This window comes from Triticum urartu, chromosome 2 (genome assembly GCF_003073215.2).
Source record: "Triticum urartu cultivar G1812 chromosome 2, Tu2.1, whole genome shotgun sequence".
In the NCBI taxonomy this organism is placed as follows: Eukaryota; Viridiplantae; Streptophyta; class Magnoliopsida; order Poales; family Poaceae; genus Triticum; species Triticum urartu.
The window spans coordinates 384,486,487-384,503,387 of NC_053023.1; positions in this window are offsets into that span (position 1 = coordinate 384,486,487).

Sequence of the window (16,901 nt, forward strand, 5' to 3'; positions counted from 1 at the left end):
AATGCATCAGCAATGACATTGGCCTTTCCAGGAGTATATTCAATAGTCGGATTATACTCTTGAATCATCTCGACCCAACGAGTCTGCCTGAGGTTGAGGTTGGGCTGAGTGAAAATGTACTTGAGACTCTTATGATCAGTGAAGATGTCCACTTTCCTTCCCAACAAGAGATGCCTCCATGTTAAAAGAGCATGGACAACTGCCGCCAACTCGAGGTCATGAGTGGGGTAGTTCTTTTCGTTGGGCTTCAACTGGTGAGAGGTATAGGCCACAATTTTCTTCTCTTGCATTAGCACTGCACCGAGACCTTGCAGGGAAGCATCACAGAAAACTTTGAACGGTTTGGATTCATCAGGAGGAGTCAGAACTAGAGCTGTGACTAACTTCTCTTTGAGGGTGTTGAAAGCGATGTCACATTCAGGCATCCATACATTCTTCACATGCTTCTGGAGAAGGTTGGAAAGAGGCTTCGCAATCTTTGAGAAGTTCTCAACGAACCTTAGACAATAGCTTGCGAGCCCAAGGAAGTTGCGGAGTTGCTTCACATTCTGAGGCGGTTCCCAGTTCACTATTGTAGACACCTTCTCAGGATTAACAGCTATGCCCTTGGCGGAGATGATATGCCCAAGGTAGAGAACCTCATCGAGCCAAAACTCGCACTTTGAAAACTTTGCATAGAACTGATGTTCTCTGAGTTTGTCCAGCACCAATCTCAAGTGCTTGGCATGATCCTCCTTGTTCTTGGAGAAGACCAGAATGTCATTGAGATAGACCAAGATGAAGTCATTTGTGTAGGGGTTGAAGATGAAGTTCATCATGCGAGAGAATGTTGGAGGAGCGTTGACAAGGCCGAAAGACATGACAGTGTATTCATATGAACCATAGCTTGTTCTGAATGCTGTCTTGGGGATATCTTGTTCACAAATGCGCATCTGATGATAGCCCATACGGAGGTCAAGCTTAGAGAATACTTTAGCACCTTTGAGTTGTTCGAAAAGCTCATTGATGTTGGGAAGTGGGTACTTGTTCTTTATGGTCTTCTTGTTCAATGGACGGTAGTCGACACAAAGTCGGTCCGTTCCATCCTTCTTCTTGACAAAAAGAATCCACAACCCCAAGGAGAAGAACTTGGTCGGATGAGACCCATACGCTCTTGAATATCGAGTTGTTTCTTCAGCTCCTTCAACTCTTCAGGTCCAAGCTTGTAAGGACGTTTGCAAACAGGTTCCGTGCCAGGCTCAAGATCAATGACGAATTCAACTGGCCGGTGAGGAGGCATTCCTGGAAGCTCTTCTGGAAAGACGTCTTGATATTCACAAATGACTGGAATTTGAGAGATGGCATCCAACGCGCCCTTCTCATTAAGAGAAAACAGTCGAATGGTATCATCACGAGCGGCAAAGACGATCACATCCTCAGACGAGTGTGTCAATTGAATCTACCTGGCAGCACAATCAAGTTGAGCCTTGTGCTTAGAAAGCCAGTCCATGCCGAGAATGAGATCAATATCCGAGTTACCAAGGACCATTGGAGAAGACAGAAACTTATAGTCGCCCAACGTGATAGAAACCTCCGGAACCATGTAGCTTGCATGCAAGCATTTACCCGGTGAGACAACTGCTAATGGACTATGCAAATCTTGGAAAACCAACTCATGCTTAGATGCAAATGGTCTTGAGATGAAACAATGTGATGCACCGGTATCAAAAAGAACGTTTGCATGAATATCGTTAACAGGAAGGTTACCCATGATCACATCTGACGAGTCCTCTGCCTGAGCTGCGTTCATCAAGTTGACCTTTGCAAACTTAGGATTATGCTTGACCACTGCATTGCTAGCAGATCTCACAGGAGGAGGAGGAGGAAGACGCCTCTAGTTGAAGCATTTGTTTGCATAGTGACCCTTCTGCAGACACTTGTTGCACGTGACCTCTGAGAACGGACGGTGATACGGAGCACTTGACCTTGGAGCATGAGACGAAGTCTTGTTCTGAAAGCTTGGGTTGGGGGGGGGGGAAGATCCATTGCCACCTTTGCTCCTCTGCTGATAAGGCTGACGGAACGGAGGAGGAGGAGGCAACCAATACTTTTGCTGCTTAGCTACCACTTGAGTTGAAGAAGAAGAAGTTGCATCCCTGACTCTCTTCTTGGAAGCATCGCACTTGAGCTGAGCAGTCTCTTGCTTTAGTGCCATGTTGTAGAATTCATCGTACTTTTTCGGCTCAAAAATCACGAGAGCTAGTTGTAGATCTTCTCTGAGGCCACCTCTGAACTGATAAATCATGCTCTTCTCGCCAGGAACCTCTTTCTTAGCGAAACGAGCGAGCTTTTGGAACATGATGTTGTACTGGTAAACAGACAAGCTGCCTTGCTTCATATTGCGGAACTCCTCACGGTTGCTCTCAGCAACACTCTGAGGAATGTGGTGAGCTTTGAAGTCTTGGCGGAATTCATCCCAGGTAATCACACGACCTCCTCTGGAATCTTTGTATTGCTGATACCACTCTGCAGCTTGGTCTTTGAGTTAGAATGAAGCAAACTTGACAAAGTCCTCAGGCTTGACGTTTCTGCACTCGAAATGTTTGCAGATATCCACGAGCCAATCATCAGCATCTGTGGCCTCGACACAGTTACTGAAGGTCTTTGGCTGGTTTGCGAGGAACTGGTTGAGTGTAGCAAACTGATTCTAATTGTTGTCATGGCCTTGATTTCCTTGGTTGCGCTCTTGCAAGAGTGGCATAAGCATCTGCGTGTTGGCGTTGGTAGCGGCCATCACAGCTTGACATGCCTCTGGAGGTGGAGGTGGTGGCGGCGAATCCGGATCCAGACGCGTTGGAGGAGCCATCCTGAAGAGGGTGACATCCGTTAGCATCTTGAAAGACATATATTCAAGCTGAATCAAATGGATCAAAATTGCAACATATAGTCTTAACATTCGAACAAGAATGAGAGAATGAATTCCAAATTAAATGGTCACCCTTCCATAAATTGAGAAGCCACTTAGATAGAGGTAGATGAATAAAACAACAAGGTACGGACAAGAACAAATACTTGGAAGGATTACCCAATCACGAACCAAATATCTGCAGAAGAAATACTAGAGCTACATGAATTCCCACCTATGAAACTCCCAAACTTTTCCGGTTATGCAATCAGGTGTTGGGGATACAGGGGAACCATAATATCTCACCCAAAATTAGCAAATCCTACATCCAACTATATCCATCCGTCAACACATAACCAAGAAACCTTCAGAAATCATTTACCGAAACCTTCGAAAAGCATCCATTATACGAGTTATGGCAATACTCCCGAACTCCCGCCCCAGTACTGGGTGACGTCGAGGTTATCTCACTAACAACTGCATAAAAGAGATTTTTGATGTCGGCGAAACTCAGGCATTCCAGAACTGCAACGATAAAATTGTGACGACAACACCTCGGAGCTCAACTCCCCGGGACACTGCCACAACCCCTAAATGTCAGGAGGCACCAAGAACAATGTTCTCGTCACAAAACCATCGAAACGATTCCAAGATACCCGCATGATCCTAAAAAAATTTAGTGAAATTTGTGAGGAGAAGAGTCAAAACTCTACGTCAGGATGCCTCACCAGAGCGACGAAGGGACTGAGGAGTAAAAAGAATCCTACTCTCCGATATATATAATCCTATAAGACTCAAAACATTTTTTTCTAAACTCAACAGCGCCAGCGATTCGATCAAGCAGGGGACTCGTAAGTCGGGGAAGGCTCTGATTACCAACTTGTAACACCCACGATGCGGCTATATCTCCCACATGTTGGAGCACGCCTTAGAGGCATAACCGCATTGTAGGCAATGTCGCAAGAGGGGTAATCTTTACACATCCCATGTACTGAATAAGAAAAGGTACATAGTTGGCTTACAATCGCAACTTCACACAATAACATAAATATAGCATTACAATCATCCAGATACAATCAAGGTCCGACTACGAAACCAAAATAAAGACAACCCCAAATGCATAATGTCCTCGATCGCCCCAACTGGACTCCACTACTGATCGTCTGGAAAGGAAACATAGTATTGGCCTGAGTCCTCATCGAACTCCCACTTGAGCTCAGTCGCATCTTCTGGAACGGTATCATCGGCACCTGCATCTGGTTTTGGAAGTAATCTGTGAGTCACGGGGACTCAACAATCTCACACCCTCGCGATCAAGACTATTTAAGCTTATGGGTAGGTAAAAGGTATGAGGTGGAGCTGCAGCAAGCACTAGCATATATGGTGGCTAACATACGCAAAAGAGATCTAGAACAGAAGGCAAAGCACATTCGGGAATCTATGATCAAGAAGTGATCCAAGTCTACTTACGTTCAAGCACAACCCGAGACTGTGTTCTCTTCCCGGACTCCGCCGAAAAGAGACCATCATGGCTACACACGCTGTTGATCCATTTTAATTAAGTTAAGTTTCAAGTTTTCTACAACCAGGCATTAACAAATTCCCATCTGCCCATAACCGCGGGCACGGCTTTTGAAAGTTCAAATCCCTGCAGGGGTGTCCCAACTTACCCCATCACAAGCTCTCACGGTCAACGAAGGATATTCCTTCTCCCACGACGGCCCGGTCAAACTCGGAATCCCAGTTACAAGACATCTCGACAATGGTAAAACTAAACCAGCAAAGCCGCCCAAATGTGCCGACAAATCCCGATAGGAGCTGCACATATCTCGTTCTCAGGGCACACCGGATTGTCCAAACTTTCGGTAGGCAAGCCCAGAGTTGCCCCTGGTGGCCATCGGCGGCTCACAAGTTGGACCAACACTTAGAGGAGCACTGGCCCGGGGAGGTTTAAAATAAAGGTGACCCTTGAGTCCGCGGAACCCAAGGGAATAAGGCTAGGTGGCAAATGGTAAAACCAAGGTTGGGCCTTGCTGGAGGAGTTTTATTCAAGGCGAACTGTCAAGGGTTCCCATTATAACCCAACCGTGTAAGGAACGCAAAATCAAGGAACATAACACCGGTATGACGGAAACTAGGGCGGCAAGAGTGGAACAAAACACCAGGCGTAAGGCCGAGCCTTCCACCCTTTACCAAGTGTATATATGCATTAAAGTAGACAAGATATAATAGTGATATCCCAACAATAAACATGTTCCAACAAGGAACAAACTCCAATCTTCACCTGCAACTAGCAACGCTATAAGAGGGGCTGAGCAAAGCGGTAACATAGCCAAACAACGGTTTGCTAGGACAAGGTGGGTTAGAGGTTTGGCATGGAAATATGGGAGGCATGATAAAGAATGTGGTAGGTATCGTAGCATAGGCATAGCAATAGAGCGAGCATCTAGCAAGCAAAGATATAAGTGATTTCGAGGGCATGGTCATCTTGCCTGCAAAGTTCTCCGAGTTGACGAAAGCTTGATCCTCGTAAGCGTACTCAACTGGTTCCTCGATCAAGTACACGGCTCCTGGCTCTACCCAAAGCAAGAACACAAGCAAAGGGAACCACGATCAACCACGGTGCAATGCAGAAGCAACATGATGCAAAACATGGCATGATATGCGGGATGTGATATGCAATGCATATGCATGCTTCGGAAAGGAAAGATTGAATCAGGCCTCAACTTGGCAAACCAAGAGTGCCGCTGGAAAGATGAGTTGATTTTGGTCGAAATCGATATAAGGATCACTGGAATCGGATGCACGGTTTGCAAATGCCAAGCAAAACAATAATGGCACCAATCTGCGATTAACAGCACGATGCCATCTAAATGCATCAAGAAAAATAAGCTACTGCACTCTAACATAGCACCAAAGCACATGGCAGTGATCCACTCAAGATGCTTGACAAAAGATGAACGCTGAGCTACGGCTAAATCACACAATAGCAGGCTCAAACAAGCATGGCAAAAGTGCAAAAGATATTAGGTTCACAAACTTAGTGAAAATAGCAACATGTCAGGATTTAACATCAGGAAGCAATGTTTAGAGCAAGATTACAACATGCTACAGGAACATATCATGGAAAAGCAAGGCATGGCATGAAACTACTCAAAGCATATAACAAAAGTCCCTTACTGAGAATAAGCCAAAAGGGATCAGAAAATACAATGGCAAGCATGTAAACATAGCAAGTTTCGTTAATAGATTCAGAGAGCAGAAAACTAGAACATGGCAAAAATAGAGTTAGGTAGGCATGTTTGCGAGCTCGATGCACTCACCACAAGGCATTGCACGACAAACAAAGCATACACCCAGCAAGAAGACATGATAAATAAGATAACCATGGCAAGAACACTCTCATAGCATGCATGGATCAACTACAACAACCTCGGCAAAATTGCTTAACATGTAAACAATCTGCCAGGAACATTTTATAGCAAAAGTAGAGCAAAATTGAGTCATTCTAGGGTGCTCCATAATTTCAAACAAAGACATGGATGGATAGAGCATAACAATATCTCCAAAACATCCTTAATGAACATGCTCAAAAGAGGCATGGATCACTCTGTAGCAACATGAATACATGGCATAAAAATATTATCAGGGAAAAGACTTAGAAGAATTCTAAGTCCCTGAAATCAGCAACATCACGAGAGCTACTTTGCATGCTTGTGCTAGTCACCACATTGATCACAAAAATACAAGGCATACTCCCCTGTAAAGATGGCATGGCATAGCACAAAACACATGTAGGGCTCGAGTTCATAGGAGGCACACATTAAACATGGAAAAAATGACAAATGTCCATAATCTGTTAAGAAACAGGAACTAACATTACATAGCACTCTTGAAACAACATTTAGGGCATCAAGATGAACTCAAATGAACATTGTGCAAAGGAATGAAATGAAGCGCACATCCAGACGAACAATTTGATATGCTACACGCCCAAAACGGAGCTACGGTTGCAAAGTTATGATGCGATGAAGAATGCTAAAAATTATGCAGACTTAGACAGAAAACGGGGTCAACCCTAATTTCAGATCTAGATCTGGGGCGCGCTTCCCGAGGTCCACCGAAATCTCGCTAGAACAGTAGCTCGCCGGGGTCATAGAGGAAGCAGGGGCTCGCCGGAGTAGCGAGAAGAAGTGGCCGGCGCGGGAGGACGTCGGGGCGCCAGCGAGGACGGACGGGGAGGCCGGCGAGGTGGACGGGTAGCGAGGCGACGACCGGTGGCGGCGACGACCGGTGGCGGAGCGGAGGCGGCCGGCGGCGAGCTCCGGTGTGCACGCGCGGCGAGGAGGCGGCGAGGGGCGGCGCTGGGAGAGCCGGGCGGCGGGGATGAACGGGCGCGGGCGGCGGCTGACTGGGCCTCGGGGGCCCGCCTCGGGCCTGGCGGGCCGGCGGTGATGTGGGGCACGGCGCCTCAGCGAACCAGGAGGCGCCATGTGGCGGTGGCGAGGGCGGCGGACATGTCCGTCCGGTGGAGAGGAAACGTCCGGCGGCGCGAGGGGAAGGTTAGGGTAGGGTTTGATCCGGGATTTCGGAGGAGGAGGCCTATTTATACATAGAAGGAGCTAGGAGACACCAAATTGAGCACGGTTTTCGGCCATGCGATCATGATCGAACGACCTATATGATGGAGGAGGTTTAGGTGGGTTTTGGGCCACTTTGGAGAGGTGTTGGGCTGCAACACACACGAGGCCTTTACGGTTCCTCGGTTAACCGTTGGAGTATCAAACGAAGTCCAAATGGCACGAAACTTGACAGGCGGTCTACCGGTGGTAAACCAAGGTCGCTTGGCAAGTCTCGGTCCAATCCGAGAACGTTTAGCACCCGCACATGAAAAGAGGTAAAAGGGGCCACCGGAGGACGTAGGAGTGCCGGAATGCAAAATGGACAACGGGGAAAATGCTCGGATGCATGAGACAAACACGTATGCAAATGCGATGCACAAGATGACATGATATGAGATGCATGACATGGACAAAAGAAAAACGAAGACAAAACCCAACAACGAGGAATATCATAACTTAGTGCTGGAAATGGCAAGAGTTGGAATACAAATATGGCAGGTTACATATGGGGAGTTACAGGCCCCTTCATCATAGATGAGGTTCTCACAGGAGGAGCACATCGCCTTCGTAATGCATCGGATAATCGCCTTGAGTCGAATCCCTGGAACGCTGCTCGGCTCCGATGATTCTTCGAATAGTTGTGACGCATCTTTTTTGTTTTTCTAAATTTCCTTTTTTTCTCTTTCTCTCCTCTTCTTTTTAGTTTTTCCTTTTTTACATCCCAGGGTATGTTCGGATCTGCCGAACTGTTAGCGGTACACATCTTTAAATGTATGCACCCCGCTATGACTGGTGGCTTCCTTGACGAAGATTATTACTAAAAGCTTATGGCTTACATTGTCTATGTCGTATGTTATATAAACTTTTTGCCATTATATGCACCTCAATGACTTAAGTTTTTGCCAATCTGGGTTGCCTCACTCCTGTGTTTATACCCTACGTTCCCGATTGTTCAGTACCGCTTTCCACCCTCAATCAAGTGGTCAGGTGGAAAGGGTCAACCAAATTCTCGAAGACATGCTTAGAGCTTGTGTTATCTCATTTGGTATGGATTGGGAGAAGTGTCTTCCCTTTGCCGAGTTTGCTTATAACAATAGTTACCAATCCAGCCTCAAGAAAGCTCCTTTTGAGGTTCTGTATGGACGAAGATGTCGAACACCTTTGAACTGGTCAGAAACCGGTGAAAGACAATTCTTTGGACCAGATATGATCCAGGAGGCAGAAGAGCAAGTTCGCATCATTCGTGAGAATTTGAAAACAGCCCAATCTCGTCAAAAGAGCCAGTATGACCGCAGTCATAAGGAAGTGGCTTATGAAATTGGCGATAAAGCTTACCTTCAGGTTACCCCTTTGAAGGGTACCCATCGATTCGGTATCAAGGGCAAGTTGGCTCCTCATTACATTGGTCCCTTTCTCATTCTCGCTAAACGAGGAGAGGTTGCCTACCAGTTGGAACTACCACCACATCTTTCTCGAGTTCATGATGTCTTCCACGTCTCTCAACTCAGGCGTTGCTTCTCGGATCCCATCCGCGGAATGGACCACGAAACGCTTGATCTCCAAGATAACATCACATATCGAGAGTACCCTGTTCGCGTTCTTGATCAAGCAGAGCGTGTCACTCGACGTCAGAACATCAAGTTTGTCAAGTTTTAGTGGTCGCATCATTCCGAGAGAGAAGCTACCTGGGAGCGTGAAGATCGTCTTCGACTTGAGTACCCCGCTTTCTTTCCGCCGACTCCTGAATCTCGGGACGAGATTCTTTCAAGTGTGGGCGAGTTGTCACATCCCTAGTTCTGGTATGCTCAAGGACAGCTAGTCATGTGTGCATCATGTTTAAATTCCATTTAAATTTGAAATGGGGATTTGTGAAACCCTCAGAAATTATTTCTGGAAATAACCTAGATAAAAATTGCTCCAAAAGGGTCCAAGAAAATGTTCATGTTGCTCTCTGAAAATATTGGTCAGAGTTAAAATTCTAACAAATATTTTCAGGAGCTCATAAATATTTATTTTGGCCATTTGGAATTAAGGCATAATTATTTGCTTCGGATATATATATTTATATATATAATATATGTCCAAAAATTCTGTAAATTGATGGGGAGTTTCTGGAGCAATCCTAATAGTTCCTACAAAAATTGACAGAAGAAAATAAAATGGTTTAGTATTTTACTAAATCAGAAACAAATGTCAGAAAATTAGAAAACAGAAACAAAACAGGAACAAGGGGAGAAGGAGCTTACCTGGGCCAACTAACCTGGCGGCCCATCTACCCAGACCCAGCAGACTGGCCCAGCCCACCTCCTGCCGACGCCAGTCGTCGTCCTCCTGGCGCCAGGAGGACGAGAGGCACGCGCTCGTCGCGCGCGAGCACGCGCCGGCCACCTCCTGCTTCCCCGCTCGCTGTTGGAGGCCCCCGACGATGCCACGCACCTCCCTCGGCCCTCTCTCACTCCCTCTCGCTCTCCCTCCTCCCCTGGGTCCCTCTCTCTCACCCCCCGAACGGCTCCGTCGCCACGGCTCGCCGTTGTCGCGGCCCTTGTCCACCCCTCGCCTCTTCGATGCTTCCAGAAGAACCGCCGCGCCTTCCTCTTCGTCTCCACCAACCTACGTGACGCCGGAAGCTCCGTAGCACCGTCCCCGCCGTTGTCTTCTTCCTCCGGACACCGGAGATCGGCTTCGCCGTTCCGCCCGCACCGGACCTCCCCCCGAGCCGCTGACCTCTTGAACGTGATCGCTGTGAGCTTCCGCGCCGAACCCCTCTCTTCTCCCTCGCGTTCGCGAGCTCCAGGACGCATCTCCGCCATGGCCGAGAGCTCGGCTCTGCCGCGCATGTCACCGCCATTGTTCTAGCCACCGCCGCTCGCGTCCGAACCCATAAACACACTCAGCGCGTTCCCAGGAACCCGTAGAACTCGCGGGTTCGCCCTACCGTGCCCCGCAGCCTGTTTTCGCCTGGAGCCGAACTCCGGCTGCCGCCTCGAGCCCCGCTCCGGCGAGCTCCGGCGCCCCCGCAGCCTCCCACCAGCTCCCCTGGATGCGGACGATGACGGGCTACGCCCCGGTGGTCTTCGCGCGTCCAGACGCCGCTCGTAGCGCAATTCCGGCGAGTCGCCGCCGCGCTATTGGTCGCCGTCGGCCAGAACTCCGGCGGGCTGACGTGGCATCGTAGTTAGGCACTAACTACCCCCCCTAGAGACTGACAGTGGGCCCCATAGCCACTAATCTAAATTAGATTAGGAATAACTCCTCTGTTAACTAACTGAGTCACTGACGTGTGGACCCCACACGTCAGGTTTGACCCGGTCAGCCACGTTGACTCGCTAACGTAGTGATGACGTCATGCTGACGCAATATTTCATTTTCTGGTTTAAAATTAATCAGGAAATTCCAAAAAGTGTTCAAAACTTCAAAAATTCATAGAAATTCAACCGTAGCTTAGATTGAAATAATTTATATATGAAAAATGATCAGAAAAATTCAATCTATCCATCTGTACCATTTTCATGCATCAAAAACCAACCTATACATGTTGTATATATGAAAACACATGAATGGCATTTATAAGAGCTTATTTTGGAGTTGCATTTGAACCTTTGGTTCAAATGGACTTCAACCAAATAAATGCTAGATGCATTACCTCAAACAACATCACATATTCATGCCATCTTCATGCATCATATTGTTGCATATGATTGTGTATTGATTGCCGACACCGTTCCTTCTCGATAGGTCCTGCTCCGGAGACCGATCCAGAGTACCTGTCTGAGGAGCAGTGCCCCTTGTTGATCTACCAGGCAAGCAAAACCCCCTTGTTCATTCTGATACAATCCCACTCTCTCGCTCCTGATCTCTTTTATTGCATTAGGACAACAACGATTCAACTGCTACTTTATGCTACGGTAGTTGAACCCATTCCTCTGCATGACCTGTCATTGCCACAGTAAATAGTTGAAACCCACTAGCATGTGTAGGAGTTGATTGAGCCATGTTATGCTTCTACCATGCCATGCCTGCTATTGCTTAGAGTTGTGTCAGGTCTGATTCATTGGGAATGGATTGGAGTGTTATGCTATGTTCTGATGCCAAGAGTTAAGCGTGTGAACACGATTTGGTAAAGGTAGCGGTGAGAGGCCATGTAGGAGTACATGGTGGGTTGTCTCATTGGGACCGTCCTAAAGAACCGAGTTCTGTGTAAGTTGTCCAATGACTAGCTACTACCACACATTGGGTTCCGGTAACTCGACCCCTCTCGACTTATTAACCAACTTGATCTCTGTACAGGAGTTGCAACTAGTTTCTGGTGTTTGTAGGTAGTGCTATTTTTCTACCGAGTGGCACCCGGTAGGGTGGACTTGGGACAGACTTGGCACCGTGGCCCGGTGTACCGAGTGGCACCCGGATGGTGGGCTCAGGAACCCTGTACGCATCGTTTGGGGTCGTGAGCGACACCCCGGCCGGATCTCCTTGCGGATGGAACCCGAATAGGCGATAAACCTGGACTAGAGTCTTGTGTGGTTAGTTAGGTCGTGGCCGACACCCTCGCCAGGCTTCCGCTTGAAGGTTGCCGAGATACATGAAGTGTATATGGTGATAAGTGGTGAGAGCGTGTGTGAAGAAGTACACCCCTGCAGGATTATCATGATCTATTCGAATAGCCGTGTCCTCGGTTATGGACTTCTTGGATGCTTACGTGGTACATAGACAACTTGAAGTGGATACTCTAAAATGCTCAAGACAAGTGTGAGTGCTATGGATGGACTTCTCATAGGAGAGACGGGGATGAATCCATGGTAGTGTATTGATGTGGTGATTAGTGGACTCGTGTGCGCTACCTCCCCTCAAAGAAGTTTCTCATTGTCGTAGAACAGGAGAGCCACTGAGTCAAAGCTGGCTTGCTGCAACTAAACCCCACATTACCTTCTTGATACAAATGCATGTATGATAGTATTTGATGTAAGTCTTGCTGAGTACCTTTGTACTCACGTTTGCTTTATTTATGTTTTGCAGGTGAGACATCTGTCTCACTAGTAGTACCGCTTGGACTTCGACGAGTAGCTTGTTACCTCAGCTACGATCTTGTACCTTGGAGGGACTTGTAGATAGTCAGGCTTCTCGGCCTTTTTCTTTTGTAGTTGTCTGTACTCAGACATGTAATGCTTCCGTTGCTTGTATGCTCTGAATGATGGGTCATGTGACCCCTGTTTGTATTTATGCTATGTGGCTCTTCTGAGCCTTTATCTATATGAGTTGCGTTATGTTGTGATGCCATGTTGTACCTCACATACTTGCATGTTATGCATACGTGTGACGTGTATTGCTATGTGTGGGATCCGACAATCTAGTTGTTTGTCCTTGGCAGCCTCTCTTATGGGGAAATGTAGTCTAGTGCTTCCTTGAGCCATAGTAGTCCGCTACAGACCGGTTCACCGGAGTCCTGCTAGCCCAGCACTACTGTTCAGGACACTTGACTGGCCGGCATGTGTTTCACTTCGTTCCTGTGTCTGTCCCTTCGGGGAAATGTCACGCGGTGACATCCGGAGTCCTGCCTAGCCTGCTACAGCCCGGGTTACCGGAGTCCTGTTAGCCCAGTGCTATAGTCCCCATTCACACGCCGCTGACCGACATGCTCGAGGTTGATTCATGTATGCCTGTCCCCATGGGTTAGTGCCACTTTGGGTTCACGACTAGTCATGTCGGCCCGGGTTCTCTGTCATATGGATGCTAGCAACACTATCATATACGTGAGCCAAAAGGCGCAAATGGTCTCGGGACATGGTAAGGCGACACCCGTGGGAATACCGTGCGTGAGGCCGCAAAGTGATATGAGGTGTTACATGCTAGATCGGTGTGACTTAGAATCGGGGTCCCGACAGCTTTGGTATCAGAGCCTGACTGCCTGTAGGATTTCCAAGCCAACCTGGTCGAAGTTGAGTCTAGAAATTCTTTAGTTATGTAGGGGAATTGATTGTGGAAGGGAACGTAAGGCTCTTTTTACTCCTTATACCTCATGCCTTCTGATCTGAGTCATCCTATCTTTCCTACGGGGTTAAGGAACTAGGCTTTCTCTTCCGTTTATCAGGATCATGTGTTACTACTCCATAGTCTCTAAAGTTTGGTTGGTCTGAGTCATATCCCAGTTTGAGTACCTCCGGTGTAGTCTGTTTAGTAATATCTCAGAACCTTGGGTGATGTTGTTGAGTTTGATGCTACCCCATCATTTGCAGGATGTCTCATTTTGAGCATTTTACTGCCGTTATGCTGCCAGAATTTTCCTAGGAGTTCAAGAGATAGTATTTTTCTCGTACTATAATCTACATCCTTATGATGATGCTGAATCCATCCTCGTTTCCTTGGTTGGTTCTTTAGGATGTTGCCGGTTAACAGAAGTTCTGTTGCCCGCAGCCGGAACCATGGAGATGGTAGGGATGAGGATCCTCCCGACCAGTCTTCGTTGGCAGAGTTCATGTTAGAGGTTGAGAAGAACATGCGAGAGTCTAACCGCTTGTTAGCACGTATTGAGGAGAACACCTCCCATCAACACAAAGAGTCAGCGTCCATCTATGATTTCATTGGTCTGAAACCACCTACCTTCCATCATTCCATTGAACCACTCGATGCAGATGACTGGCTCCGTAGTATCACACACAAGCTGCGTTCTACAAACGTAGCTGAAAGTGACAAGGTCACCTACGCTGCTTATCATCTGGAAGGTCATGCTAGTATTTGGTGGCAGAACTATGAGGCTATGCTTCCAGCTGGCCAAATAACCACCTGGAGAGATTTTACTGAGGCTTTTCGCGAACATCACATTCCTCAGGCTCTCATTGACCGCAAGAGAGAAGAGTTCTGTAGTTTCACTCAGAGTAAGATGGCTGTTGATGCTTACAGTAGAGAGTTTGAGAACCTCGCCCGCTATGCTACAGAAGAGGTGTCCACGGACGCCAAGAAGTAGGCTAGGTTCCGGAAGGGTCTCAACCCCAAGTTGCGTCGTGATCTCCACTTGCATCATTGCAATACATTCTAGGCTCTTGTGAACAAGGCCATTAACGCAGAAACAGCTCAACTCACTTACGAGGAGTCTCGTAAGCACACCCGTGATTTGGGTTCTTCTTCCGGTTCTACTTCGCAGAAGCGCCGGAATTGGGTTCCGAACTCCGCTCTTCCACCCGGTTATACACCAAGGCCATCTTGTGTGGCACCTCACCCAGTTCAGCAGTATGCTCCACCCAGGCCTATTGGTAGACTGCTTGTCAAAGCGGGTCCACGTCCTACTTCAGGGACTTGTTTCACATGCGGAGAGCCAGGACACTATTCATGTGACTACTCTCAAACCAACTATGCTCCACCCCAGCCTGAGAAGTCTGTTGGCCGTGGTAAGCCATCACGCAAGATGATTAGTGTCAAGTCAGCTCCCACTGAACGTGGATGTGTGCATCACGTCTCAGCTAAAGACACTCATGATGATCCGGATGTCGTTCTTGGTACCCTCCTTGTCAATTGCCATCCAGCTTCGGTTCTGTTTGATACCGGAGCATCTCACTCCTTCATCTCTAAAGGCTATGCTCGTTTGCACGACATGTCATTTTGTGATATGCCAACTCCACTTGAAATCCAAACTCCAGGGTCTAGATGGCAAACTACCAGAATAAGCCATGGTAATGAAATCCTTGTTGATAGACTTGTATTCCTTGCATCACTTATAGCCCTCAAGTCTACAGATATTAACATCATCTTGGGTATGGACTGGATGAAAGCTCATTATGCCAAGATTGATTGTTACACCAGGTCTGTTCAGCTCACACATCCATCTGGCAAGATAGTCACTGTCTCCACCAGAGTTGCAAAGCGTTAACTCTATTCTCTTAATGCCAGCCCTCTTCCAGACCTTGAGGATATCCCGGTAGTCCGTGACTTTCCAGATGTCTTTCCAGAGGAACTGCCAGGTATTCCACCTAACAGAGATGTAGAGTTTGTCATAGATCTTATCCAAGGAACCGCTCCAATATCTAGGAGACCTTACAAGATGGCACCCTTAGAACTAGCCGAGGTTAAGAAACAACTCGATGAATCCTTGCAAAAGGGTTTCATCCATCCTAGTTCTTCTCCCTGGGCTTTCCCCGTCCTCTTCGTCAAGAAGAAGGATGGTACGGACCGGATGGTCGTAGATTATCGTCCCGTTAATTTGGTCACGATAAAGAACAAATATCCGCTCCCCAGGATCAATGATCTGTATGATCAGCTCGCTGGATTCTCAGTCTTTTCCAAGATGGATTTGAGGTTAGGCTACCACCAAATCAAGATCAGAAATGGGGACATTCCTAAGACGGCTTTTGTCACTCGTTATGGTCAGTATGAGTACACTGTCATGTCCTTCGGTCTAACCAATGCTCCAGCTACATTCTCCCGCTTAATGAACTCGATCTTCATGGAGTACTTAGATAAGTTCGTCGTGGTTTACCTCGATGATATTCTTATTTACTCGAAGAACGAGGAAGATCATGCTAAACATCTTAGACTTGTGCTAGAAAAACTCAGAGAGCACCGCCTTTATGCCAAGTTCTCCAAGTGCGAATTTTGGTTGCCAGAAGTGACCTACTAGGCCACGTGATCACCGGTAAGGGCATTGCTGTCAATCCCGAGAGAGTTCAGGCCGTTCTTGATTGGACTCCACCTGAAACAGTTAAACAAGTGAGGAGTTTCCTTGGCCTAGCCAGTTATTGTCGCGGCTTCGTTGAGAACTTCTCCAAAGTGGCCAAACCTCTCACGGAACTTCTGAAGAAAGATAAAAAGTATGAGTGGTCCCCACAGTGTGAGCAAAGTTTTCAGGAACTGAAAAGACGTCTGACTTCTGCTCCCATACTTGTGCCACCAGATTTCACTAAGGACTTTGTTATCTATTATGATGCCTCACGACAGGGACTAGGTTGCTTTCTTATGCAAGATCCCCATGTGATTGCCTATGCATCTCGACAGTTGCATCCACATGAGGATAATTATCCTACACATGATCTAGAGCTTGCAGCCGTAGTCTATGCACTTAAGACATGGCGACATTACCTTCTCGGTAAACGTTGCGAGATTTACACCAACCACCAGAGTCTCAAGTATATCTTCACCCAACCAGATTTGAACCTTAGGCAAAGACGTTGGTTGGAGTTGATCTCAGATTACGACTTAGGGATTACCTACACCCCAAGCAAGGGGAATGTCATGGCTGATGCGCTAAGTCGTAAGTCCTATTGCAACAATCTCATGTTGCAGCGGGGCCAACCACTTCTTCATGAGGAATTCTGTAAGCTTAACCTTCACATTGCTCCTCACGGATTCCTTTCTACCTTGGTGGCGAAGCCTACTCTTGTGGATCATATCATAGAAGCCCAGAAGCATGA